Source organism: Apium graveolens, chromosome 2, assembly GCF_009905375.1.
Source record: "Apium graveolens cultivar Ventura chromosome 2, ASM990537v1, whole genome shotgun sequence".
NCBI lineage: Eukaryota > Viridiplantae > Streptophyta > Magnoliopsida > Apiales > Apiaceae > Apium > Apium graveolens.
The window spans coordinates 167,010,604-167,037,093 of record NC_133648.1 but is presented as its reverse complement, the minus strand read 5'-3'; the positions used below and the strand labels follow the sequence as shown (position 1 = coordinate 167,037,093).

General features: G+C 38.5%; 1 long non-coding RNA gene and 2 other non-coding genes across 4 annotated transcripts; all 3 read right to left on the bottom strand.

Annotated features, from left to right (window-relative positions):
• Nucleotides 1-3,817: 3,817 nt before the first annotated feature.
• Nucleotides 3,818-3,924, bottom strand: LOC141710192 (small nucleolar RNA R71). Its single transcript, XR_012570724.1, has one exon. It is a non-coding gene; the product is annotated as a small nucleolar RNA R71 (small nucleolar RNA).
• A 9,696-nt stretch (nt 3,925-13,620) lies between these two features.
• On the bottom strand, nt 13,621-13,727 carry LOC141710159 (small nucleolar RNA R71). The gene has a single exon (XR_012570693.1). It is a non-coding gene; the product is annotated as a small nucleolar RNA R71 (small nucleolar RNA).
• Nucleotides 13,728-20,801: 7,074 nt separating this feature from the next.
• On the bottom strand, nt 20,802-23,671 carry LOC141707975 (uncharacterized). 2 transcript variants are annotated; one of them, XR_012569245.1, is made up of 4 exons: nt 23,261-23,671; nt 22,580-22,673; nt 22,260-22,346; nt 20,802-21,429 (listed from the first exon to the last, which is right to left on the bottom strand). It is a non-coding gene; the product is annotated as an uncharacterized LOC141707975 (long non-coding RNA). The 2 variants fall into 2 exon arrangements; XR_012569244.1 differs by lacking the exon at nt 22,580-22,673 and having other exon boundaries at nt 23,261-23,670.
• Nucleotides 23,672-26,490: the final 2,819 nt, after the last annotated feature.

Here is a 26,490-nt window from a genome sequence, read left to right as displayed (position 1 = left end):
AGAATGCACAGCCCTAAGGCTAATGAAAGGTTGTTTAAATGGACAATTGAGTCTTATGAAATTAGTATAAACACGTACCATGTTAAAGGTTCGAGATTTTACTGACTTCATGGTTGAATGCCCTATTGACAACCAAGTAGTCAGGGGGCAGGAAGACATATCCCATGAGGGCGAAAGAGATGATACTCAAGTGATATCCGGTTCTCTATTTTGATGGATCGTCAAAAAAAACATTTGTCTTGATATTGGATTTCTCAAATGACGGATAACAATATAATATGAGAAACTTGTGAAGCCATGACTCAATTTATTAAGTGCTACATCTTGAGGGATGAAAGCATGAAGGTCGTTTCCTAGGAAATAGAAAGTTACACAAGAAGCTTTTACTTCTAAGTCACGAAGACCCAAAAACTAATACAAAACGGATAGCTCCGACATGTGTGAGTAATTGTCGCCTAGGTAACTCAACTCGAAACTAGTCAGTGACCCGACAATACCATGGGAGTATGAAAAATGCTGGAAAAGCTTTAAGGCTTCAATCTGATTACAGGACTTTATGGAAAAAGTAGTTTGTGATTCCTTACTAGAAATACTAAAATCTCGAAGAGAGGAGTTGGCCTTGAAGAAAGTACATAAGAAGAACCATAAACTACGCTCGGGGGGCAAGGATGTCGCTCAAAATGTATCATATTTAGATTATATTGGTCGAAGATGATGGATGATGACAAAGATAATGAGAAGAAAATATGATGGATGCCCGGAACATGCGAATAGCCAATGCCCAAAGGTAGTTCCTGATAATAATCATAAGTTAATTCATAAGGTGGATTGAGGCTAAGCATTTATCTATGATAACCACCAATCAAGTGACACAATTTCTGTGAGAAAGTGTGATACACGAATATGGACTTCCGCGAATCCTAGTGACGGATGATGAACATCAGCTCAACAACAAGGATTTAAAGAAAACAAGCAATTATGAAGAGATAGTCCATGACTCTTACTTCATGCTTGTCCAAAGTGAATAAGAAAGCCAAGACGGCCATGTGAATAGTCCTGGATGGACTGAAGAAGAGGACCGAGTATTCGAGAAACGCTTCGGCAGACTATCTACTTCCCATATCATGGGTGAATCATGCCATTTACAAGGTAAATGTAGGAGGTACGTCATTATTGTTAACCTACAAAGATAAGGTTGGGATGCCCTTTGGAATCACTCCATCCCAAGGGTCGAGGCCTTTGAGTCCGAGAAGAACAAAGAATACAAGACATATGCTCTAAATTTGATTAATCCAACACTGGGATTGTTGAAGATAGAAAATGAGTGTCTTATAACATAAGAAGTAAAATAATGATTTTTCTGATAATGGGCATTACTATCTAAGAGATTAATGCCCCCGGAGTTGGGCAGAAAGATGAATATCATGTTTCGAAGGGCCGCATCTAGTCAAGAATAGAATTCAGATGCAGCTCCTACAAGCTTGAAAAGAAAAGGAGGTATTTAGACTTGACACACTTTAAACCTGAGGGTTTAATTCAATCAAGCATCCAAATAGGATAACGAACTTAGTCATACGAACTAAGGGAAAAGAAGTTGGGGGGCTCGCAGAGGCCACGTTCCATCGGGTTGAAGGCAAGGAGAAGGCACGTATCACTACGCCATAAATGGCTTTAACCAACACCAAAAATGTGTTGCTATAGACAGTTGAGTGGAATTTATGACACTTTATTATGCTCTAATAAGCTTTGAATTGGTGTATTTGTACTCAACTTGTTATGTGTTTTAATGTGTTATCTAGTGTTTTTGCATTTCAGGCATTATTCGGGTAATCAGATGAATTGGCATTGTTTTGGTGCTAATTTGGTATCTAGGTGGTGTTCGAATAAAAGCTCATGGAAAGCCAGCTCGAAGAAGCAAGATTTAAGAAGAAATATGAGCTTTTTCAGAAGAACGACGCGGCCACGCTGTGATAGCGCGTTGCCACGCCGGGGTTCCAGAAATGCAGCGCGCCCGCGCTCTGATAGCGCACGGCTGTGCCGAGGCCGAATTTCAGAATCCTGTTTCTACTACAATTCTAAAAGGGAAGGCTTCCAGATTTTTGAGGGCTGCTATATAAATAACTTTAGGTCATTTTTAATAGATAGGAAGTCAGAGACGGACCAGAGTGCAAGGAGAAGACGACAAGAGACCTTTAGCATAATTCAACAAAGGGGAAGATGATCTATTTATTCTTGTGAATCTTTGTTTTGATTTGTAACTTGGATGCTTGTTTCTTATTTTGTTGAACCTATACTCTTCTTTGTACTTGGTTTTATTTATTCGTATAAAACTATGTTTGTTATATCATGTTTTTATCGAAACCCACGTTGATGATGAGTCCGATTATGGGCTAATCATTATCGTGGGGTTCTAGTGGATTTATTTATAAATTTCTTTAGTTAAATTGTTGATGCCTTAGTATGTGGTGATTGTATGATATCCTAGTATTGGTTGTGCGTATTCGTCTTATGAGCGTCGCGAACTTATAAGATAGTGTGTTAATTCTTAATGAAGCGAAAGTGAATTTAAGGATTTAGAACTTGCCATGCTAGCATAAGTTCATGTATGTGTCATGCATGATTCGTAGGTAATTTTAACCATCTTACTTGCCTTATGTAATCAAGATAGATAACTTGTGCTTAAACCGTTATGTTGTCAAATTCTATAGACATATAGGATCTCAATATTGGTGCCTATTCAGCTTCTATCTCCTTTGTGGATGTCTGGTAGAATGGTACTCGTGCAACGAAAGTTGGCATTTCTCAGTTTCGTGTTATCTAATTAGTGTCATCACCATTGCATGCCAAGGTTAAGAATAATAAAGCTATTGAATGAAGTATTTAATGAAGTTAGAATACCATGTTTGTCATATATATCAATTCAGTTAATCTCATTCCCGTAGTTATAATTGTTAGCGTAATTCTTAGTTATAAATAATCTCAATTTGTTATAGTCTTAGCATTGGATAATAACCATACATTGTTGCTTAGGTGCATAAATTAGATAGTTAACCAATATAGTCTCTGTGGGAATGAACTAGTAAAGATTCTATACTACTTGGGAACTCGTATACTTGCGTGTATTATTAGCACGTGTTTAGCGACTAACAAGTTTTTAGCGCCGCTGCCGGGGACTGCAATGTTAATTTATAGTTTATGTGCTTTCCATCAATGGTCGTTAAAGTTTATTGACTCGGACATTATTACTTATTTGTTCCTTGTCTGGTTTCAGGTACTCTAGCGGGGTGTATGCATACGCGTTCGCGTACTCGTAAGAGAACACTGGATAAAGCCGAGGAAGAACTTGTGGTATTTCGTAGGGGAGTTTTTTAGGATAGAAAAGAAGGTAGAATAAGAAGAAAAAGTGAAAGGGCCAATTGTAGTAGATATGGGTGATCAAGCAGAAAATCTGAAGGCTTTGATGGACAATTTTAAGCCTAAGATTAATGACGTTCAGTCTAGCATCATCAGACTAGCCATCAGGGCTAAAACTTTTGAGATTAAGTCAAGCACGATCCAGATGATACAGAACTTAGTTTAGTTTGGGGGTTCTCCAACTGAAGACCCGAACATGCAAATCGGGGATTTCATCGAGATCTGCGAAACTTTCAAGTTTGATGATGTGACTGAAGATGCTATCAAGCTATATGTCTTTCCATTCTCTCTGAGGGACAAAGCTAAGTGCTGGTTACACTCTCTACCAGCAGGGTCTATCACAACTTGGGAAGATCTTGCTCAAAAGTTTCTCACTAAATTCTTCCCCATGGCGAAGACTGCCGCAATCAGGAATGCTCTTACCCAGTTTGCGCAGCAAACTGGAGAATCTTTGTGTGAGGCTTGGGATTGATATAAGGAGATGCTAAGAAAGTTCCCACACCATGGCATGCCTGATTGGATGATTATTAACTGCTTCTACAATGGATTGGGTCCTACTTCTAGGCCCGTGCTTGATGCAGCATCAGGAGGAGCCTTGCGAGCTAAGAGCTACGATGAAGCTTATGAACTTATTGAACTGATAGCTGCTAACTTCCCAGAGACTGACCAAGGGAAAGCTGCAGGAATTCTTGAGTTGGACGCAGCAACTGCTATCGCTTCCTAACTTAAGGCTTTGATAATGAAGGTGGACGCTTTGGCTAATTATGGAGTTAATCAAATCACCAGTGTCTGTGAGCTTTGTGCTGGTGCCCATGAGATTGATTAGTGCGCAATTTCTAGTGAATCAACTCAGTTCGTGAGCAACTTCCAGCGATCGCAGCAACCTGTGCCAGCCACCTATCATCCTAAAAACCGCAATCATCCTAATTTCAGTTGGAGCAATGCTCAGAATGCGGTTCAACAGCCTTATCAGCAGTATCCAGCTAAGCAGTACGACCCCCCTGGTTTTCAGCAACCGCCGTATGCACCAAGACAACAAATCCAGCTGCAACCAGCTAATGAAAAATCTGAATTAGAGGAGTTGAAGTTTATGTGCAAGAGTCAAGCTATTTCTATCAAGACCTTGGAAAATCAGATTAGGCAAATTGCCAATACCTTTCTAAATCGTCAACCTGGTACATTGCCTAGTGACACTGAAGTGTCAAGGAAGAGGAAGCTAAGGAACAGGTAAAGGCAATCATTTTGAGGTCTAGGAAGGTTGCAAATCCCGTACAAACTCAAGAGTTAACTGAAGAAACTGAGGCTGAGAAAGAAGCAAAGCAGCAGGATAAAGATGTAGAACCAAGGAAGACTACTGTTGAGCACACTCCGCCTGAGGGTAATACAGGGGAGAAACAGATCTATCCTCCACCGCCTTTTCCTAAGCGGCTGCAGAAGAAAAAGCTGGACAAGCAATTTGAGAAGTTTCTGGAGGTGTTCAAGAAACTTCATATCAACATACCTTTCGTTGAGGCTCTCGAGTAGATGCCTAGTTATGCAAAGTTAATGAAAGGTATTCTATCTTGGAAAGTGAAGCTAGATGATTTAGAGACTGTCGCTCTTATGGAAGAATGAAGTGCACTGCAGCAGAAGTTGCCTTCAAAGCTTAAAGATCCAGGAAGCTTTACTATTCCATGTACTATTGGAAAAGAGTCTTTTGACAGATGCTTTTTTGACTATGGAGCTAGCATCAATCTGATGCCTTTGTCAATCTTCAAACAGTTGGATCTACCTGATCCTAAACCGACGTATATGACTTTGAAGTTGGCTGGCCGTTCTATTACATATCCGCGAGATATAGTGGATGATGTCTTGGTCAAGATTGATAAAATCATCTTTCCGGCCGATTTTGTAATTCTTAATTTTGAAAAGGATAAGAAGATTCCCATAATCTTGGGAACACCTTTATTGGCAACTGGCGGAACCTTGATCGATGTGTAGAAGGTTGAGCTTACAATGCGAGTGTTGGATCAAGATGTTACTTTTAATGTATTCAATGCTATGAAATTTCCTACTGATAATGAGGAGTGCTTAAAAGTGGAGTTGGTCGATTCAGTGGTCACATCGGAACTTGATCAATTGCTAAGGTCTGATGCCTTCAAAAAAGACTTATTGGGGAATTCAGACAGTGAAGATGACGAAGATGAAGAACAATTGCAATATTTGAATGTTTCTCCCTGGAAGAGGAAGATTGATATGCCTTTTAAATCTCTTGGAATGGAGGAATTGAACAAAGCTCCTAAATGCCTCAAGCCTTCTATTGAGGAAGCCCCCTCTCTTGAGCTTAAGCCTTTATCTGAGCATTTAAGGTATGCATTTTTAGGTGATGCATCTACTCTGCCTGTTATTATTGCATCTGACCATTCAGGTAATGATGAGGAAAAGCTATTGAGGATTCTGAGAGAGTTCAAATCAGCAATTGGATGGACTATAGTGGATATCAAGGGGATCAGCCCTTCTTACTGTATGCATAAAATCCTATCATGAAGGAAGTAGTGATGAAGGAAATTTTGAAGTGGCTAGATGCAGGGATCATATATCCTATCTCTGACAGTTCATGGGTAAGCCCGGTTCAATGTGTGCCAAAGAATGGTGGAATTACTGTGGTAGCAAATGAGAAGAATGAGCTTATCCCTACACGGACAGTCACGGGGTGGAGAGTCTGCATGGACTATCGGAAGCTAAATAAGGCCACTAGGAAGGACCACTTGACAAGTTGGCCAGTCATGAGTATTACTGTCTTCTGGATGGCTATTCGGGTTACAATCAGATTTGTATCGCTCAAGAAGATCAGGAGAAGACTACCTTCACTTGTCCATTTGGTAATTTTGCCTTCAAACGAGTTTCTTTTGGTCTGTGTGGTGCACCAACCACATTTCAGAGACGTATGATGGCCATCTTTTTTGACATGATTGGCCAGAATGTGGAAGTGTTCATGGACGACTTCTCAGTCTTTGGCAATTCTTTTAATGAATGCTTGCAGAATCTTGGACACGTTCTCAAGAGGTGTATTGAGACCAATATGGTTCTCAATTGGGAGAAATGTCATTTTATGGTGCGTCAAGGCATTATTCTCGGGCATAGGGTTTCTAATAAAGGTCTAGAGGTGGACAAGGCCAAGGTGGGGGTCATTGAGAATCTTCCTCCACCTATTTCTGTTAAGGGAATTCACAGTTTTCTTGGTCATGCGGGTTTCTACAGGCGTTTTATCAAAGATTTCCCAAAAAAGTTCAAAGCCTTTGTGTAGTCTGTTAGAGAAAAATGTTCCTTTTAAATTCGATCACAAGTGCCTTGCAGCTTTTGAGACATTGAAGAAGAGTCTAATTACGGCACCTGTCATAAATGCACTGGATTGGAATAAGCCTTTTGAGATGATGTGTGATGCAAGTGATTATGCAGTTTGAGCTGTTCTTGGGCAGAGAGAGAACAATATATTTCATGTAGTCTACTACGCTAGTAAGACTCTAAATGGTGCTCAACTGAATTACACTACTACAGAGAAATAACTTTAGGCTATTGTCTACGGTTTTGAGAAATTTTGTTCTTATCTACTTGGGACTAAGGTGACAGTTTTCACTGATCATGCTGCCATTCGATATCTCATCTCAAAGAAGGACTCGAAGCCTAGATTGATTCGATGGGTTCTTTTTCTCCAAGAATTTGAACTAGAGATCAAGGACAGAAAAGGAACTGAAAATCAAGTTGCAGATCATCTCTCGCGTTTAGAGAATCCTAATGCTACTTCATTGGACAAGACATTGATAAATGAGTCTTTTCCCGATGAGCAGCTGTTTGGAGTGCAAGAAGAATAACCGTGGTTTACAAACATTGTGAACTATCTTGTGAGTAATATCATGCCTCCCGACTTATCTTATGCCCAAAGGAAGAAGTTTTTTCATGAGGTGAAGTGGTATATGTGGGATGAGCCGTTTCTTTTTCACCAAAGAGCTGACCAAATCATCAGGAGATGTATTTCTTACAGCAAAATGGGGGGGATCTTGTGAGATTGCCACTCAATGGCTTATGGAGGACATTATGGTGGAGAAAAGACAGCATCTCGTGTTCTTCAAGCAGGTTTATTTTGGCCAACTTTGTTTAAAGATGCTCATCAATTCATTTTGAAATGTGATCGATGTCAACATGTGGGTAATATGTCTAAAACGGATGAGATGCCTCTTAATGTGCTTCTCGAGGTTGAGGTCTTCGATGTTTAGGGAATTGACTTCATAGGGTCTTTGTCTCGTCTTGTAACAATTAATATATCTTTTTGGCAGTTGATTATGTGTCGAAATGGGTTGAAGTTAAGGCGTTGCCAACGAACGATGCAAAAGTAGTGCCTAATTTTCTTCACAAACAAATACTCACAAGGTTTGGAACTCCAAGAGTCATAATCAGTGTTGAGGGGTCGCATTTTTGCAATCGCAAGTTCACTGCTATGATGAAAAGGTGTAATGTGAATCATCGCATTGCTATGGCTTATCATCCTCAGACAAATGGTCAAGCTGAGGTATCTAACAGAGAGATCAAGCGCATTTTGGAGAAAGTGGTATGTCCATCAAGGAAGGATTGGTCTTTGAAGCTTGATGAAGCTGTTTGGGCATATAGAACAGCATATAAGACTCCATTGGGAATGTCACCGTTTCAGTTGGTTTATGGTAAGGGTTGTCATTTGCCTGAGGAGCTCGAGCATAAAGCATATTGGGCTTTGAAGAAATTGAATCTGGAATTGGATTCAGCTGGAAAGAAGAGGATGCTTCAGTTAAATGAACTTGACGAGTTTTGACTTCAAGCTTATGAGAACAACAAGATGTATAAGGAGAAAGTCAAGAGGTGGCACGATCGGGGTCTAGTGCTCAAGAAATTTATTCCAGGGCAATAAGTTCTTTTATTCAACTCTCGTCTCCGTCTTTTTCCTGGAAAGTTGAAGTCAAGATGGTCAGGGCCCTTCATAATCAAAACTGTGTTTCCACATAGAGCGGTGGAAATTTTTGAGAATGATCCGGGCCAAGCATTCAAGGTAAATGGTCAATGGTTGAAGCATTATTATTGTGGCACGGCAAATCGTGAGGTGGTTAGTGCCGTTTTATTGTCCACTTGATCTCAAGATTCTACGTCGAGCTAGGGACGTAAAAAAGCGCTTCTTGGGAGGCAACCCAAGTTAGTTGTACATTAGTAAGTAGAGGAAGCAAGAAGAAAAGAGAAAATCACAAAAAAATCAAAAAAATGGAAAAAATCATGTCTGACTACAGAAGCCTGGCGCGCCCGCGCTGTTACAATGCGCAGCCGTGCCGGTTTGGCAGAAGTAGCGTGTGCCCGCGTCGTCCCACCGCGCGCCCGCGCTGTGTCCCGACTTTGGAAAAAAATAAAAGGCAGTTTAAGGGGGGAAACGGGAATTTTTTTCCCAAAATCAATTCCCAACAGAATTTTACTCCCCCACATCCCATAATTCCCTCTCCAAATTAAACCCTTTACTCCCATTATTCCCATAATCAAATCCCACTTCAATTCCATATCTAATTATCTTTCACCACCTATATATACATACACCCCATACACAAACTTCTTCACCAATTCACAAACTCTCAAACACAAATTCTCTCTCAAACACAACTCTTATCCTCTCTAATCAATTTCCATGACACCCAAGAGACAAAGAACTCAAGTCGATAGTAGCGCCACCGATTCTTCAACTTTGAGTGGTGTGAGGCCCGGGTTTTCTACTCTTGATGCTGAGGAGGAGTACACGAGGCTTCTCGCGAAGCCTATTACTATGGAGAGAGGGTTCCTGCCATCTGGGAAAGTTGGTAAGCTTCTAGATATGATCTTGGAGATGGGTTGGGTTCCTTTTTCGAGGCACCAGCTGTTGTGCCTATGAGTGTGGTTCGCAAGTTCTATGCGAACGCTAAGGCCGAGATGAATGGCTTCACTATGGTGTGAGGGAGGACAGTGGAGTATAGTGCAGAGGCTATCAGGACTGTAATTGAGCAGCCCGTGAGGAAGGTGGGATAGGATACCTGGAACGATAAGACTCCATAGGACTTTGATCTGGATCTTATTGTTGCTACCCTGTGCCGGCCCGACACATATTGGAAGATCAAGAGGGGCACAGTTGCCGAGTATTCTACATTCTCGGCATCCGGCATGAACAGGTTTGCCCGTGCATGGAACGCTTTTATATGTGCTAATATCATACCATCTTTGTATGTGCATGAGGTTATTGTGGAGCGTGCACGTCTGCTATGGGCCATTCTGCAGGGTGATTATGTAGATTTTAGGATGGTGATATACCAGGGGATTCTGAGGTTCTTGAGGAGGAGCACTACGGGGTCTATTCTGTATGCGTCAGTGGTGACAAAACTGTGTGTGGCAGTTGGTGTGCATTGGCCCGCACATGAGCAGTTGCAGATTTCGAGTGCTCCGATCAATAGCACTACTTTGGCTACGATGCAGGAATGGGATGGAGGCAAGCCCGATCTGAAGGGGCTTGGGTATTTTTTTAACCACCTACCTGGTGGGAGTCCAGCTGCTGGTCAGGCGAGCAAGACTGCATGGAGATCTCAGTTAGGAGATGAAGGAGGACCATCGCAGTAGCAGGAGGCAGCAGGAGCGGACATAGGAGTTGGTTTGAGCTCGACGCAGTATAGGCATCTTGCAAGGAGGATGGATGTGATGCACGACATTCATAGTCGTTTTGCACTGGATCTCACCCAGGCACCTGGGACTGCATTTAGAGCCACCGGAGTTAACATCCAGTGGCCAGTATTTGGTGAGGATTTTGTGTATCCGCCTCCTGACACACCTGACACTCCACCCCTTGAGGGTGAGGATTCTGATTCAGAGTAGGTATGCCTGATTCCTTACTATTACCTTCACTGAGGACAGTGAATATTTTAAGTTTGGGGGTATTTGTTGAAGGAATATGTTTGTGTGAGTCTCATATAGTTTGCATGTTCATGATAGTTTAGTTCATATAGTTTGCATATTTTGCCATGTAGTTTTTTTTATTTTTGTAGTTTTATGATATCTTGTTCATGTAGTTTCATGCATTTGCATTATAACATGATCCCTTAGATAATTTTCCCAATTGACTTGCAATATTGATGCTAGTGTAGTGATGTCGTATGTAGTGATGTTGAGTGTTATTGGATTGATTTGCATGCTAGAGACACTTGTATTTCACTGAGTCTTATAGATTGCTAGAGTGCTAGATCATGATCATGGTTTATTTGATTTATTGAGGTTTAATCACTTGTTTATATTTAAAATTTAGGGTATTCTCTTAATAATAAAAAACATGGATATTTAAAAACTGGAGAAATTGGATTTCATTGCTAGTTGTGTGGCTAGGTGTCAAATGGCTAGTAGCTGGCTCATATTTTTATGTGTAGTCTAGGGTTGAATGAGATGGAGCAGAACACACTCATTCAGAAATTGTGAAAAAAAAAGAAAAAAAAATTGAAAGAAAAAAAAGAATAAGTGTTATGTATAATTGATCACGAGTGGGCTCTTTAGTACTCGAGTTATTAAGTTCTTAGGGGACTTTGTGCCTAGTGACCTAAGGCTTTTATGGTCTGGGATCCGCTAACCTAACGCTCGCTACATGGGTGCTATTGTATAAGTCTTTTGTGGACCTCACTCATTACACGATCAAATAAGCATACTTGTGTTGTTTTGTGTGAATAAAAGCATGAATCCGTATAAAACTCCAATATAAGAATTGAAGTGTTATAAGTTATTTTGAGTCTAGCTTTTTATTTTATTTATAACCTTGTGATTGCCTTAATGAGTAGTGAGTCATGATTATTGATCTAGTTGCGATAGTATATCTGTAAGCATCTTTACACACGCATGTCTCTAGTTTGTAAGTTGATTTGTATGCTTTGGTTGATCTTCATGCGAATAACTGCATTTGTTGATATGGTGCTTGTTGGTTGGTTGAGTTATTCTATTAGGGATCGTTGTATTCATATAGTTGCATTCATGCATTTTTGTTTCTCGTTCTTTGAGTCTGTTTATGCTTGAGGACAAGCATCGATTCAAGTTTGGGGATATGTTGAGTGGTATTTATGACACTTTATTATGATCTAATAAGCTTTGAATTGGTGTATTTGCACTCAAGTTGTTATGTGTTTTAATGTATTTTCTAGTGTTTTACATTTCAGGCACTATTCAGGTAATCAGATGAATTAGCATTGTTTTGGTGCTAATTTGGTGTCCAGGTGGTGTTATAATAAAAGCTTGTGGAAAGCCGGCTCGAAGCAGCAAGAATTAAGAAGAAATCTGAGTTTTTCCCAGAAGGACGGCATGCCCGCGCTTTGATAGTGCGCGGCCGTGCCGAGGTTCAAAAAATGCAGCGCGCCCGTGTTGTGATAGCGCGCGCCTGCGCCGAGACCGACAGAATCATGTTTCTACTATAATTCTAAAAGGGAAGGCTTCCAGATTGTTGAGGGCTGCTATATAAATAACTTTAGGTCATTTTTAATAGATAGGAAGTCAGAGACGGACCAGAGCGCAAGGAGAAGACGACAAGAGACCTTTAGCACAATTCAACAAAGACGAAGACGATCTAGTTTATTCTTGTGAATCTTTGTTTTGAGTTGTAACTTGGATGCTTGTTTATTATTTTGCTGAACCTATACCCTTGTTTGTACTTGGTTTTATTTATTCGTATAAAGACTACGTTTGTTATATCATGTTTTCATCGGAATCCACGTTGATGATGAGTCCGATTATGGGTTAATCGTTATAGTGGGGTTCTCGCGGATTTATTTATGGATTTCTTTAGTTAAATTGTTGATGCCTTAGTATGTGGTGATTGTATAATATCCTAGTATTGGTTGTGCGTATTCGGCTTAGGAGCGTCACGAACTTATAAGATAGTGTGTTAATTCTAAATGAAGCGAAAATGAATTTAAGGATTTAGAACTTGCCATGCTAGCATATGTTCATGTATGTGTCATGCATGATTCGTAGGTAATTTTAACCATCTTACTTTCCCTATGTAATCAAGATAGATAACTTGTGCTTAAACCGTTATGTTGTCAAATTCTATAGACATATAGGGTCTCAATATAATTGGTGCCTATTCAGCTTCTATCTCCTTTGTGCATGTCTGGTAGAATGGTACTCGTGCAACAAAAGTTGGCGATTCTCAGTGTCATGTTATCTGATTAGTGTCATCACCATTGCATGCTAAGGTTAAGAATAATAAAGCTATTGAATGAAGTATCTAATGAAGTTAAAATCCCATATTTGTCATATATATCAATTCAGTTAATCTCATTCCCATAGTTATAATTGTTAGCGTAATTCTTAGTTATAAATAATCTCAATTTGTTATAGTCTTAGCATTGGATAATAACCATAAATTGTTGCTTAGGTGCATAAATTAGACAATTAACCAATATAGTCTCTGTGGGAATGAACTTGGAAAGATTCTATACTACTTGCGAACTCGTATACTTGCGTGTATTATTAGCGCGTGTTTAGCGACTAACAAGTTTTTAGCGCCGCTGCCGGGGACTGCAGTGTTAATTTATAGTTTATGTGCTTTCCATTAGTGGTCGTTAAAGTCCATTGACTCGGACATTGTTACTTATTTGTTCCTTGTCTGGTTTCAGGTACTCTAGCGAGGGTGTATGCATACGCGTTCGCGTACTCGTAAGAGAACACTGAATAAAGCCAATGAAGAACTTGTGTTAGTTCGTAGGGAAGTTTTTTAGGATAGAAAAGAAGGTAGAAGAAGAAGAAAAAGTTTAAGAGCCAATTGTAGTAGCTATGGGTGATCAAGCAGAAAATCTGAAGGCTTTGATGGACAATTCTAAGCCTAAGATTAATGACGTTCAGTCTAGCATCATCAGACCAGCCATCAGGGCTAAAACTTTTGAGATCAAGTCAAGCACGATCCAGATGATACAGAACTTAGTTTAGTTTGGGGGTTCTCCAACTGAAGACCCCAACATGCACATCAGGGATTTTATCGAGATCTGCGACACTTTCAAGTTCAATGATGTGACTGAAGATGCTATCAAGCTACGTCTCTTTCCATTCTCTCTTAGGGATAAAGCTAAGTGTTGGTTACACACTCTACCATCAGGGTCTATCACAACTTGGGGAGATCTTCCTCAAAAGTTTCTCACTAAATTCTTCCCCATGGCGAAGACTGCCGCAATCAGGAATGCTCTTACCCAGTTCGCACAGCAAACTGGAGAATCTTTGTGTGAGGCTTGGGATCGATATAAGGAGATGCTAAGGAAGTTCCCACAACATGGCATGCCTGATTGGATGATTATTAACTGCTTCTACAATGGATTGGGTCCTACTTCTAGGCCCGTGCTTGATGCAGCATCAGGAGGAGCCTTGTGGGCTAAGAGCTACGATGAAGCTTATGAACTTATTGAACTGATAGCTACTAATGAGTACCAGAATCCTTCCCAGAGACTGACTCAAGGGAAAGCTACAGGAATTCTGGAGTTGGACGCAGCAACTGCTATCGCTGCCCAACTTAAGGCTTTGACAATGAAGGTGGACACTTTGGCTAATTATGGAGTTAATCAAATCACCAGTGTCTATGAGCTTTGTGCTGGTGCCCATGAGACTGATTAGTCGCAATTTCTAGTGAATCAACTCAGTTCGTTCGTGAGCAACTTCCAGCAATCGCAGCAACCTGTGCCAGCCACCTATCATCCTAAAAACCACAATCATCCTAATTTCAGTTGGAGCAATGCTCAGCAGTATCCAGCTAAGCAGTACAACCCCCCTGGTTTTCAGCAACCGCAGTATGCACCAAGATAACAACTCCAGCTGCAACCAGCTAATGAAAAATCTGAATTATAGGAGTTGAAGCTTATGTGCAAGAGTCAAGCTATTTCTATCTAGACCTTGGAAAATCAGATTGGGCAAATTGCCAATGTCTTTTTAAATCGTCAACCTGGTACATTGCCTAGTGATACTGAAGTGCCAGGGAAGAGGAAGCTAAGGAACAGGTAAAGGCAATCACTTTGAGGTCTAGGAAGGTTGCAAATCCCGTACAAACTCAAGAGTTAACTGAAGAAACTGGGGTTGGGAAAGAAGCAAAGTAGCAAGATAAAGATGTGGAATCAAGGAATACTACTTTTGAGCACACTCCGCCTGAGGGTAATACAGGGGAGAAACAGATCTATCCTCCACCGCCTTTTCCTAAGCGGCTGTAGAAGAAAATGCTGGACAAGCAATTTGAGAAGTTTCTGGAGGTGTTCAAGAAACTTCATATCAACATACCTTTCGCTAAGGCTCTCGAGTAGATGCCTAGTTATGCAAAGTTAATGAAAGGTATTCTATCTTGGAAAGTGAAGCAAGATGATTTAGAGACTGTCGCTCTTATGGAGGAATGAAGTGCACTGCAGCAGAAGTTGCCTCCAAAGCTTAAAGATTCAGGAAGCTTTACTATTCTATGTACTATTGGAAAAGTGTCTTTTGACAGATGCTTATGTGACTATGGAGCTAGCATCAATCTGATGCCTTTGTCAATCTTCAAGCAGTTGGATCTACCTGATCCTAAACCGACGTATATGACTTTGCAGTTAGCCGACCGTTCTATTACATATCCGCGAGATATAATGGAGGATGTCTTGGTCAAGGTTGATAAACTCATTTTTCCTGCTGATTTTGTAATTCTTAATTTTGAAGAGGATAAGAAGATTCCCATAATCTTGGGAAGAACTTTTTGTGGCAACTGGCCGAACCTTGATCGATGTGCAGAAGGGTGAGCTTACAATGCGAGTGTTGGATCAAGATGTTTTTCCTTTTAATATATTCAATGCTATGAAATTTCCTACTAATAATGAGGAGTGCTTAAAAGTGGAGTTGGTCGATTTAGTGGTCACATCGGAACTTGATCGATTGCTAAGGTCTGATGCCTTCGAAAAAGCCTTATTGGGGAATTCAGACAGTGAAGATGACGAAGGTGAAGAACAATTGCAATATTTGAATGTTTCTCCCTGAAAGAGGAAGATTGATATGCCTTTTGAATCTCTTGGAATGGAGGAATTGAACAAAGCTCCTAAATGCCTCAAGCCTTCTATTGAGGAAGCCCCCTCTCTTGAGCTTAAGCCTTTACATGAGCATTTAAGGTATGCGTTTTTAGGTGATTCATCTACTCTACCTGTTATTATTGCATCTGACCTTTCAGGTAGTGATGAGGAAAATCTATTGAGGATTCTGAGAGAGTTCAAATCAGCAATTAGATGGACTATAGCGGATATCAAGGGGATCAACCCTTCTTACTGTATGCATAAAATTCTGTTAGAGGAAGGTTGCAAGCCTATAGTCGAGCAGCAAAGAAGACTTAATTCTATCATGAAGGAAGTAGTGAAGAAGGAAATTTTGAAGTGGCTAGATGCAGGGATCATATATCCTATCTTTGACAGTTCATGGGTAAGCCCGGTTCAATGTGTGCCAAAGAATTGTGGAATTACTGTGGTAGCAAATGACAAGAATGAGCTTATCCCTACACGGATAGTCACGGGGTGGAGAGTCTGCATGGACTATCGGAAGCTGAACAAGGCCACTAGGAAGGATCACTTGACAGGTTGGCCAGTCATGAGTATTACTGTCTTCTGGATGGCTATTCGGGTTATAATCAGATTTGTATCGCTCCAGAAGATCAGGAGAAGACTACCTTCACTTGTCCATTTGGTACTTTTGCCTTCAGACGAGTTTCTTTTGGTCTGTGTGGTGCACCAACCATATTTCAGAGATGTATGATGGCCATCTTTTCTGACATGATTGGCCAGAATGTGGAGGTGTTCATGGACGACTTCTCAGTCTTTCGCGATTCTTTTGATGAATGCTTGCAGAATCTTGGACACGTTCTCAAGAGGTGTGTTGAGACCAATATGGTTCTCAATTGGGAGAAATGTCATTTTATGGTGCGTCAAGGCATTATTCTCGGGCACAGGGTTTCTAATAAAGGTCTAGAGGTGGACAAGGCCAAGGTGGGGGTCATTGAGAATCTTCCTCCACCTATTTCTGTTAAGGGAATTCACAGTTTTCTTGGTCATGCGGGTTTCTACAAGCGTTTTATCAAAGATTTCTCAAAAAATTTCAAAACCTTTGTGTAGTCCGTTAGAGAAAGATGTTCCTTTTAAATTCGATGACGAGTGCCTTGCAGCTTTTGAGACATTAAAGAAGTGTCTAATTACGGCACATGTCATAACTGCACCTGATTGGAATGAGCCTTTTGAGATGATGTGTGATGCAAGTGATTATGCAGTTGGAGCTGTTCTTGGGTAGAGAGAGAATAATATATTTCATGTAGTCTACTACGCTAGTAAGAATCTAAATGGTGCTCAACTGAATTACACTACTACGGAGAAATAACTTTTGGCTATTATCTACGGTTTTGAGAAATTTCGTTCTTATCTACTTGGGACTAAGGTGACAGTTTTCACTGATCATGCTGCCATTCGATATCTCGTCTCAAAGAAGGACTCGAAGCCTAGATTGATTCGATGGGTTCTTTTTCTCCAAGAATTTGAACTAGAGATCAAGGACAGAAAAGGAACTGAAAATCAAGTTGCGGATCATCTCTCGCGTTTAGAGAATCCTAATGCTACTTCATTGGACAAGACATTGATAAATGAGTCTTTTCCCGATGAGCAGCTGTTTGGAGTGCAAGAAGAATAATCGTGGTTTACAAACATTATGAACTGTCTTGTGAGTAATATCATGCCTCCCGACTTATCTTATGCCCAAAGAAAGAAGTTTTTTCATGAGGTGAAGTGGTATATGTGGGATGAGTCATTTCTTTTTCACCAAGGAGCTGACCAAATCATCAGGAGATGTATTCCTTACAGCAAAACAGGGGGATCTTGTGAGATTGCCACTCAACGACTTATGGAGGACATTATGGTGGAGAAAAGACAGCATCTCGTGTTCTTCAAGCAGGTTTCTTTTGGTCAACTTTGTTTAAAGATGCTCATCAATTCATTTTGAAATTTGATCGATGTCAATATGTGGGTAATATGTCTAAAAAGGATGAGATGCCTCTTAATGTACTTCTCGAGGTTGAGGTCTTCGATGTTTGGGGAATTGACTTCATGGGGCCATTTGTCTCGTCTTGTAACAATCAATATATCTTTTTGGCAGTTGATTATGTGGCAAAATGGGTTGAAGTTAAGGCGTTGCCAACGAACGATGCAAAAGTGGTGCTTGATTTTCTTCACGAACAAATATTCACATGGTTTGGAACTCCAAGACTCATAATCAGTGTTGAGGGGTCACATATTTGCAATCGCAAGTTCACTGCTATGATGAAAAGGTGTAATGTGAATTATCGCATTGCTACAGCTTATCATCCTCAGACAAATGGTCAAGCTGAGGTATCTAACAGAGAGATCAAGCGCATTTTGGAGAAAGTGGTATGTCCATCAAGGAAAGATTGGTCTTTGAAGCTTGATGAAGCTGTTTGGGAATATAGAACAGCATATAAGACTCCATTTGGAATGTCACCGTTTCAGTTGGTTTATGGTAAGGGTTGTCATTTTCCTGAGGAGCTCGAGCATAAAGCATATTGGGCTTTGAAGAAATTGAATCTGGACTTGGATTCAGCTGGAAAGAAGAGGATGTTTCAGTTAAATGAACTTGATGAGTTTCGACTTCAAGCTTATGAGAACAACAAGATGTATAAGGAGAAAGTCAAGAGGTGGCACGATCGGGGTCTAGTGCTCAAGAAATTTGTGCCAGGGCAACAAGTTCTTTTATTCAACTCTCGTCTCCGTCTTTTTCTTGGAAAGTTGAAGTCAAGATGGTCAGGGCCCTTCATAATCAAAACTGTGTTTCCACATGGAGCGGTGGAAATTTTTTAGGATGATCCGGGCCAAGCATTCAAGGTAAATGGTCAACGGTTGAAAAGAAAAAAAAAAGTTTTATGTATAATTGATCACGAGTGGGCTCTTTAGTACTCGAGTTATTAAGTTCTTAGGGGACTTTGTGCCTAGTGACCTAAGGCTTTTATGGTCTGGGATCCGCTAACCTAACGCTCGCTACATGGGTGCTATTGTATAAGTCTTTTGTGGACCTCACTCATTGCACGATCAAATAAGCATACTTGTGTTGTTTTGTGTGAATAAAAGCATGAATCCGTATAAAACTCCAATATAAGAATTGAAGTGTTATAAGTTATTTTGAGTCTAGCTTTTTATTTTATTTATAACCTTGTGATTGCCTTGATGAGTAGTGAGTCATGATTATTGATCTAGTTGCGATAGTATATCTGTAAGCATCTTCACACACGCATGTCTCTAGTTTGTAAGTTGATTTGTATGATTTGGTTGATCTTCATGCGAATAACTGCATTTGTTGATATGGTGCTTGTTGGTTGGTTGAGTCATTCTATTGGGGATCGTTGTATTCGTATAGTTGCATTCATGCATTTTTGTTTCTCGTTCTTTGAGTCTGTTTATGCTTGAGAACAAGCATCGATTCAAGTTTGGGGGTATGTTGAGTGGCATTTATGACACTTTATTATGATCTAATAAGCTTTGAATTGGTGTATTTGCACTCAAGTTGTTATGTGTTTTAATATGTTTTCTAGTGTTTTGCATTTCAGGCACTATTCAGGTAATCGGATGAATTAGCATTATTTTGGTGCTAATTTGGTGTCCATGTGGTGTTGTAATAAAAGCTCGTGGAAGTCGGGTCGAAGCAGCAAGATTTAAGAAGAAATCTGAGTTTTTTCCAGAAGGACGGCACGCCCGCGCTTTGATAGTGCACGACCGCGCCGAGGTTCCAAAAATGCAGTGCGCCCGCGTTGTGATAGCGCGCGGCCGCGCCGAGGCTGAATTTCAGAATCCTGTTTCTACTACAATTCTAAAAGGGAAGGCTTCCAGATTGTTGAGGGCTGCTATATAAATAACTTTAGGTCATTTTTAATAGATAGGAAGTCAGAGACGGACCAGAGCGCAAGGAGAAGACGGCAAGAGACCTTTAGCACAATTCAACAAAGGCGAAGACGATCTAGTTTATTCTTGTGAATCTTTGTTTTGAGTTGTAACTTGGATGCTTGTTTATTGTTTTGCTGAACCTATACTCTTGTTTGTACTTGGTTTTATTTATTCGTATAAAGACTATGTTTGTTATATCATGTTTTCATCGGAACCCACATTGATGATGAGTCCGATTATGGGCTAATCGTTATCGTGGGGTTCTAGCGGATTTATCTATGGATTTCTTTAGTTAAATTGTTGATGCCTTAGTATGTGGTGATTGTATGATATCCTAGTATTGGTTGTGTGTATTCGTCTTACGAGCGTCGCGAACTTATATGATAGTGTGTTAATTCTAAATGAAGCGAAAGTGAATTTAAGGATTTAGAACTTGTCATGCTAGCATAAGTTCATATATGTGTCATGCATGATTCGTAGGTAATTTTAATCATCTTACTTTCCCTATATAATCAAGATAGATAACTTGTGCTTAAAACCGTTATGTTGTCAAATTCTATAGACATATAGGGTCGCAATATAATTGGTGCCTATTCAGCTTCTATCTCTTTTGTGGATGTCTGGTAGAATGGTACTCGTGCAACGAAAGTTGGCATTTATCAGTTTCGTGTTATCTAATTAGTGTCATCACCATTGCATGCTAAGGTTAAGAATAGTAAAGCTATTGAATGAAGTATTTAATGAAGTTAGAATCCCATGTGTGTCATATATATCAATTCAGTTAATCTCATTCTCGTAGTTATAATTGTTAGCGTACTTCTTAGTTATAAACAATCTCAATTTGTTATAGTCTTAGCATTGGATAATAACAATACATTGTTGCTTAGGTGCATAAATTATATAGTTAACCAATACAGTCTCTATGGGAACGAACTAAAAAAGATTCTATACTACTTGCGAACTCGTATACTTGCATGTATTATTAGCGCGTGTTTAGCGACTAACATAGACTCCTAAAAGTGTTGCTATAGGCGAAAATGAGTCTATTGCAACATTTTTTCGGTGTTGGGTCTAATGCCGTCACTATAGATATCTAACCTTACACCAGTGTCAATCTACAACATAGCAAAATATGTTGCTATAAATATCAATTGCAACAGAATTGTCAGGGTATATCAACACAGACATGGTGTTGCAATAAGTATACTGACAAAAAATGGGGCCCACATTGACACGTAACATGACACGTGGAAGGACATGGGTAAGACACGTGTCTAGGTCCCACTTGTGGGACACACATGTGGGGCCCACATCATCTATAGCTACACACATATTGCAACACATTTAATGTTTCTAAAAAGACATTTATGTGCATAATTTAGCACCATATTGAAATATACTATTAGGCTATTGCAACACCCAAACTGTAAAAAATTGAAATATACTTTTCAAATACTTGATTTCCCATAAATTCAACAACATTCACAACCAATTCAATTCATCCAACCAGTCTTAACTACACATCCAACCATTACATTCTGTCCAACCAACAATTACAATCCATCACACCAAAACATAACTTAAGAAATACAAGTACTCTTGCTAATAACTAAACTTGCAAGATAATGCAAAAGCATACAAGTCTTTGAAAATAACGTAGAAGATAGATAACAAATGGTCTAAGTGCTACGACCACTAGTAAGAGGAGTACCATCAGCAGTAGTGAAAAAATATCTACTAATGCATCAGATGTAAAATGCTACTTCATTCGGATAAAACTTATAGACCTTGATGATCTGAAAGATCCTATTTAATTGTATTAAAACGATATTTCACATCACAGGGATTTTTATTCGAATGATGTAGCATCTTACATGTGAGATTTTTTCTCGTCTTTTGACTCTCCATACTGGCCTAAGTCAAAGGAATATATTCAATGTCAAACTGAGATTCTTTGGTTTGGGGTCTATTATCTCGGACTGCATTCTGGCCCCAGTAAGAATCACATGTTGCATATATCCGAGGTATTCTGGCTCTTGTTTTCAGTTTCACCCTGTAGATGAAGAAGAAGAAAAATATATGTATGAGATTAATAAACGTCTAAAGCATTCTAAAGTAATGAAATGAGAAACATATAGAACATAGAAATTAATACATCTACTTTAAATGTACATTCTAAAGCATTTTTTAAATACTAGTGTTCACTCTTCCAGTCCAGCTATATATTCTAAAGTAACTAGATAAAGTAGAAAATCCAAGTATAGCAGTATAGTAACTGCTAAGCAATCTTACCACAAAGAGGCCACAAAATCGAAAAGTTAATATATTACAAAAATAAATAGATAAATAACTCTGGTAACTTGGATGTCCTTAAATGCACAGATACCATCTGATTGACAAATCCAACCATAAGCTTAAAATTAAGCAATTGAGCTTTAGGTCTAAATATACTGTGACAAATAGTTCAGACTCAATAATTATATTCAGAAAATAATGCACATAATTCGGTTCAAATAACCTTTAGGAAGAATTTCATTTCTAGAATTAGTAATACAGGGGAAATTTATTATGCTGTGAAGTCAACAGAGACCGACTTAAGCGAGTACAAATAGTTAATATTACAACATCTTGGAAGATATAATAGAGTAATCATATAGCCAGTGAAGATTTTAACAGAAAAACTAAAGTCCTCTGATTAGTGGAATCATATTTACAAAAACTTGGTGCTGCTAGAGTGAAGGACACATAGTAGGTTAACAAGCCATTCCCCGTGACCTTGAACAAATGCTGGTCATAACAAATCGAATGCTTCAGGTAGTAGTTGCAGATAAGTGGAAAAAAATGCACAGGCATGTCATTTTTGGGAAAGGCTCAGCAGTTTACCTCTGTTAATCCAACCATACTAATTTTCGGATGAGTGAAACATTCTAGAACCGATGCTCTCTGTGGTAGAACCATCCCATGTTATATCTGGCAACATAATAATAAAACAACAATTAGAAACAATAACGCAGCCCCTTAAGTAAGCTAATTAAAAAATGGAACCTCTAGCTTCCCCCATCGCCTCAGCCCACATGATCTGTCCATGCAAAATATAAACCAAACACACCAAGAAAACTGAAGACGCAAATCACAAGAACTAACGTGGACCAAAAGTGGGACTACGGAAATATAGAGATTCTAACATATTTTAAGGAACTCACATCCGATACAATAGCAGGCTTTGTTCAGTATTGTGGATAAGTCACGCTAAATTTATAACTTGGCAATTGGAGATCAAGCGCAAAATTTGCACCACTGAAAAAGTTAAATCGTAAGAGGTTACCAAACACCAACACAAAAAACTGTAAAACCAGTTAAGAACATGTCAACAGTCTTGAATACAAAATTCATCATAAACAATCGAGTAGGCCATGTTACACAAAATAGGGTCACCTCTGCATTACAATGAAATGTTGAATACAACACACAGTACAAATTAGATATACAGTTACAAAAGAGAGAACCATTATGATATACTTCTTTGTGTCTTATTGTGTCTTATTCAGAGCAAATCATTCAGTTTTTCGCTTAACCAATAAATAATAAGACCCGATCATTATGATAAATGCAAGTTTGAATGCCAAAGAAATAGAACTCAAATTAAAATATCGTATACTGCATATGAAACTAAATATATACATGGTATAGATACATAAAAACTTCTGATACATAAAGAAATAGAACCCAGTTTATTTGGAAGTAGGTAAAGAACCCAGTTTATACATAAAGATCATGCTCTGAACCTCATAAAAACACAACAATTCTGATTCATGCCAAAGACTTGACAGCAGAGTTTTCCAAAATAAGATAACAATAACACTAGTTATTTCTGAAAAGTTTACCGAATCTAGTGAGCCTTCCCATAGCTTCAAACCTCCTGGTCGATACATGGTGTAAATGGGATAAATAACCTTGAGTAAAGTGAGACCATCCAAGTTGAGGGGCTCCAAAGTGAGATTTACAGATGAAGGAAGTTGTTGTGTTGTGTTCAAGACACGGAGGAGGGAGAAGGGGATTATTAAGCGGGGTATCAAGAAAAGACAAGGAGGAAAAGCTTGTTGAGCAGCTATGTTTGTGAACGAGAGGTGTACTCCAACGTCGACTAGAGCTGCACCAGTGAGGAAAAAGACGGCTGAGAGGAGCTGAGGAAAAAGGAGGGTTTAGAGAGCGGAGATTTGTAAGCGATGAAGTTGTTAGGGTTAATTGGTTGGGTGTAATTGAATAATTGAATCCCCTTTTTCTTTTGTCCAAAATTTCACTTTCCGCTTTGTTAAAATTAAGCCACTCAAACCCAAATTTTAGCTGTCCAACAAAATTTTACACGGCCCCACCTATTTCTACAATTTTTTAGTTTTTTAAATAACATAATATTTTATATGTATACATTATATTTATTAAAATTACAACTAATTTGTTACTTTAAATTTTTTTAAATATTCAAACCCGTTTTAAATAAAAACTAGTTTAATGATTTTAATTAAAATTGGTAGTATTATTAAAATAATTATCAAAATCTATTCTCTTTTTTTAAAATTTAACAAAATACTTCAATATTTATAATAATTTAATTATTTGGTGGACTTTTATTTTCCGGAAAACTGCATAAATAATTTTTATTCAAATAAATTATTTTTAAAGAAAAAATTAAAATTTTATTTAAAAATAAATTTAAATTATATACATATTACTTTAAAAAATTTTAAAAAATTCATAATTATTATAAATTGTTATTTTCTAAAAATAATGATTTAATGATTTCAATGTATACATTTATTAATTTTAATAATAAATTTGAGAAAAAAATATTCAGTCACCTCTCTCAGTGATGAACAAATATCACGAGAGCTGCTAGGGTTACAATAAATAATCTTCTCGATAATGATAACACTTATAGTGTAAACCCTATGTCTGTGTTTATATACTACACAGTTACAAGATAATCGCTAATTGATATGGAATATAATTCTGCTTCCTAAAATATATCAATCAGATATCTTTTGTTCCAAGTATTTTATTCTTCATAGAATTCCTTCTTCATGCATATCTCTTCTTATGTTTGTCTCGATCTTCTCTTCCTGTAAATCAGCTGTCTTCCTTATCTGAACGTTTCCTTTATATCCTGATATTATTTTCTGATAAATATTTCCTGAACCTTAAGTACTGATGACTTAAGTTCTGACTTCAGTATAAGTGCTGATTTCAGTTAAGTACTGATTTGTCCTGTTTAAGTAAGATCTGAAAACTAAACATAAATCACATTAGTCATGACATTATCAAATATATCTAACAATCTCCCCCAACTTATAAATTAGCATAATATACAAGTTAACAGATATTTGATGATGTCAAAAATATTAAGTACAAATGATGAGAATTTGACTAGATAACTACAACTTACAGTCCTTAAAGCTTTACCAACTTTAACTTCTGATAACAACTTCAGTCTGTATTCATATCAGAATTTGAGCAGTTGTAGATCTTGACTTGGCTTCATCTTCTGATCTCTCTGATGTCAGGAGTTGTTCTGAGATAATTCTTTAACAAACATCTCTCAGCATATCCGAGTTCATCAATCATCCTCCTTTTAGCATCTTTAAGTTCTGCAGAATCTTCACCAGTTTGATAGATTGCAGCCCTGAGATCATTAATTTTAGTTTTCTTTATGTCCTGATCCAGTCTGATCAAATACGCCTTGTCAGACTCAAGATTGAATTCCACAGCCTTGTAACCCAGAAAGGTAGTTATAATCTTAGCAGAGTTAGGCTTCATCTCAACAATATCACCTTTGTGATCTCTGTACTTTGGAAGATATGTGCTGTCAGACTTAACAGAATAAAGCCTTTTCTGTCTCTGAATTTGACTCTTTAAATAGTTTGCAGCACTTTCTGTTATTTTGTCATTCACTTGAAGTAAGAATAATACATGTTCCAATTCTTCAAAATTCTTCAGTGGAATGGCATTTTCCCTTATATGATAAACCCTACCATCTGTCATGAAGTACAACAAGATGTGTTCTTTCAAGTAGGTATGGTAAACCATTTGTACAGATTCTATTTGATTCAATCTTTCAGGAGTTGCTACAATACCTGGTTCACTTAAGGAAGTTGGATCATTGGTTGTGTTCTGTATTCTTCTTTCATCAGCACTTCCCAATCCAGTTTTATCTCTTGCTTCCTTTCCAGTAACCACTCTTACTTCAAAACCACTTGCAGCAGTCTTCAAAGGTTGAGTCTGTTTGGCTTTGGTGAATCCTGGTAGGAGTATCTTTGAATGTTTAACATGAGCAATGTTAGAGGTTTCCTTTGATTTATCTTCTGATATCAAGTTAACTTGAGCTATGTCAGAGGTTACTTGCTTCTTTGAGATATCAGAACTAACTCTATCTTTACTCTGAACAACTTGAGCCATGTCAGAGGTTGTCTTAGAATTTTTTCTTGAAGTCAGAGCAAGATCAGCATCTTCAACAGTAATTTCTTCACCCACAGGAGGCACATAAACCTTGATAGGTTCACCAATTTTCTCTTTGCCCTTAGACCTTGGATCTATCTGCAATTGTGATTTAGCCTTGGTTGCTTCAGGATTTGTTCTTTCTTTTATCACAATGCCTTTGACTTTTGGAAGTTTCTTTTTACTAACAGAAGCTTCAGATTTAGATTTGACTTTTTCTTACTTAAGTCTAGCTTCTTCTTCCATCAAACTTTCCAAGTCCATTCCTGGATTCTCCTTAAGAAATAACTGTCTTGATAATTCTTCATCAAGATCCAAAAGTTCATCAGAACTTATCCTTTTACCAGTAGCAGAAGTAATTCTTTTTCCAGTATCAAAACTTTTCCTATGACTTGTAGTTTCAACTCTTCTTGATGAGAAACTTCTACCTTGACCATGACCTTCACCCATTCCAGAGTTTCCCTGGTCATCTTTTTCATCATCCTTCCCCTTCAGTGTCTAATCAGTTTTGCATTTGGACTTAATTACTTTCTCCCCCTTTTTGGCATCAGCAGGTAAGAGAAGAGAGACAAGCAATTCCACTGAGGCTTGGATTTCATCGAGTTGAGATTGCTGAGAAGCTTAA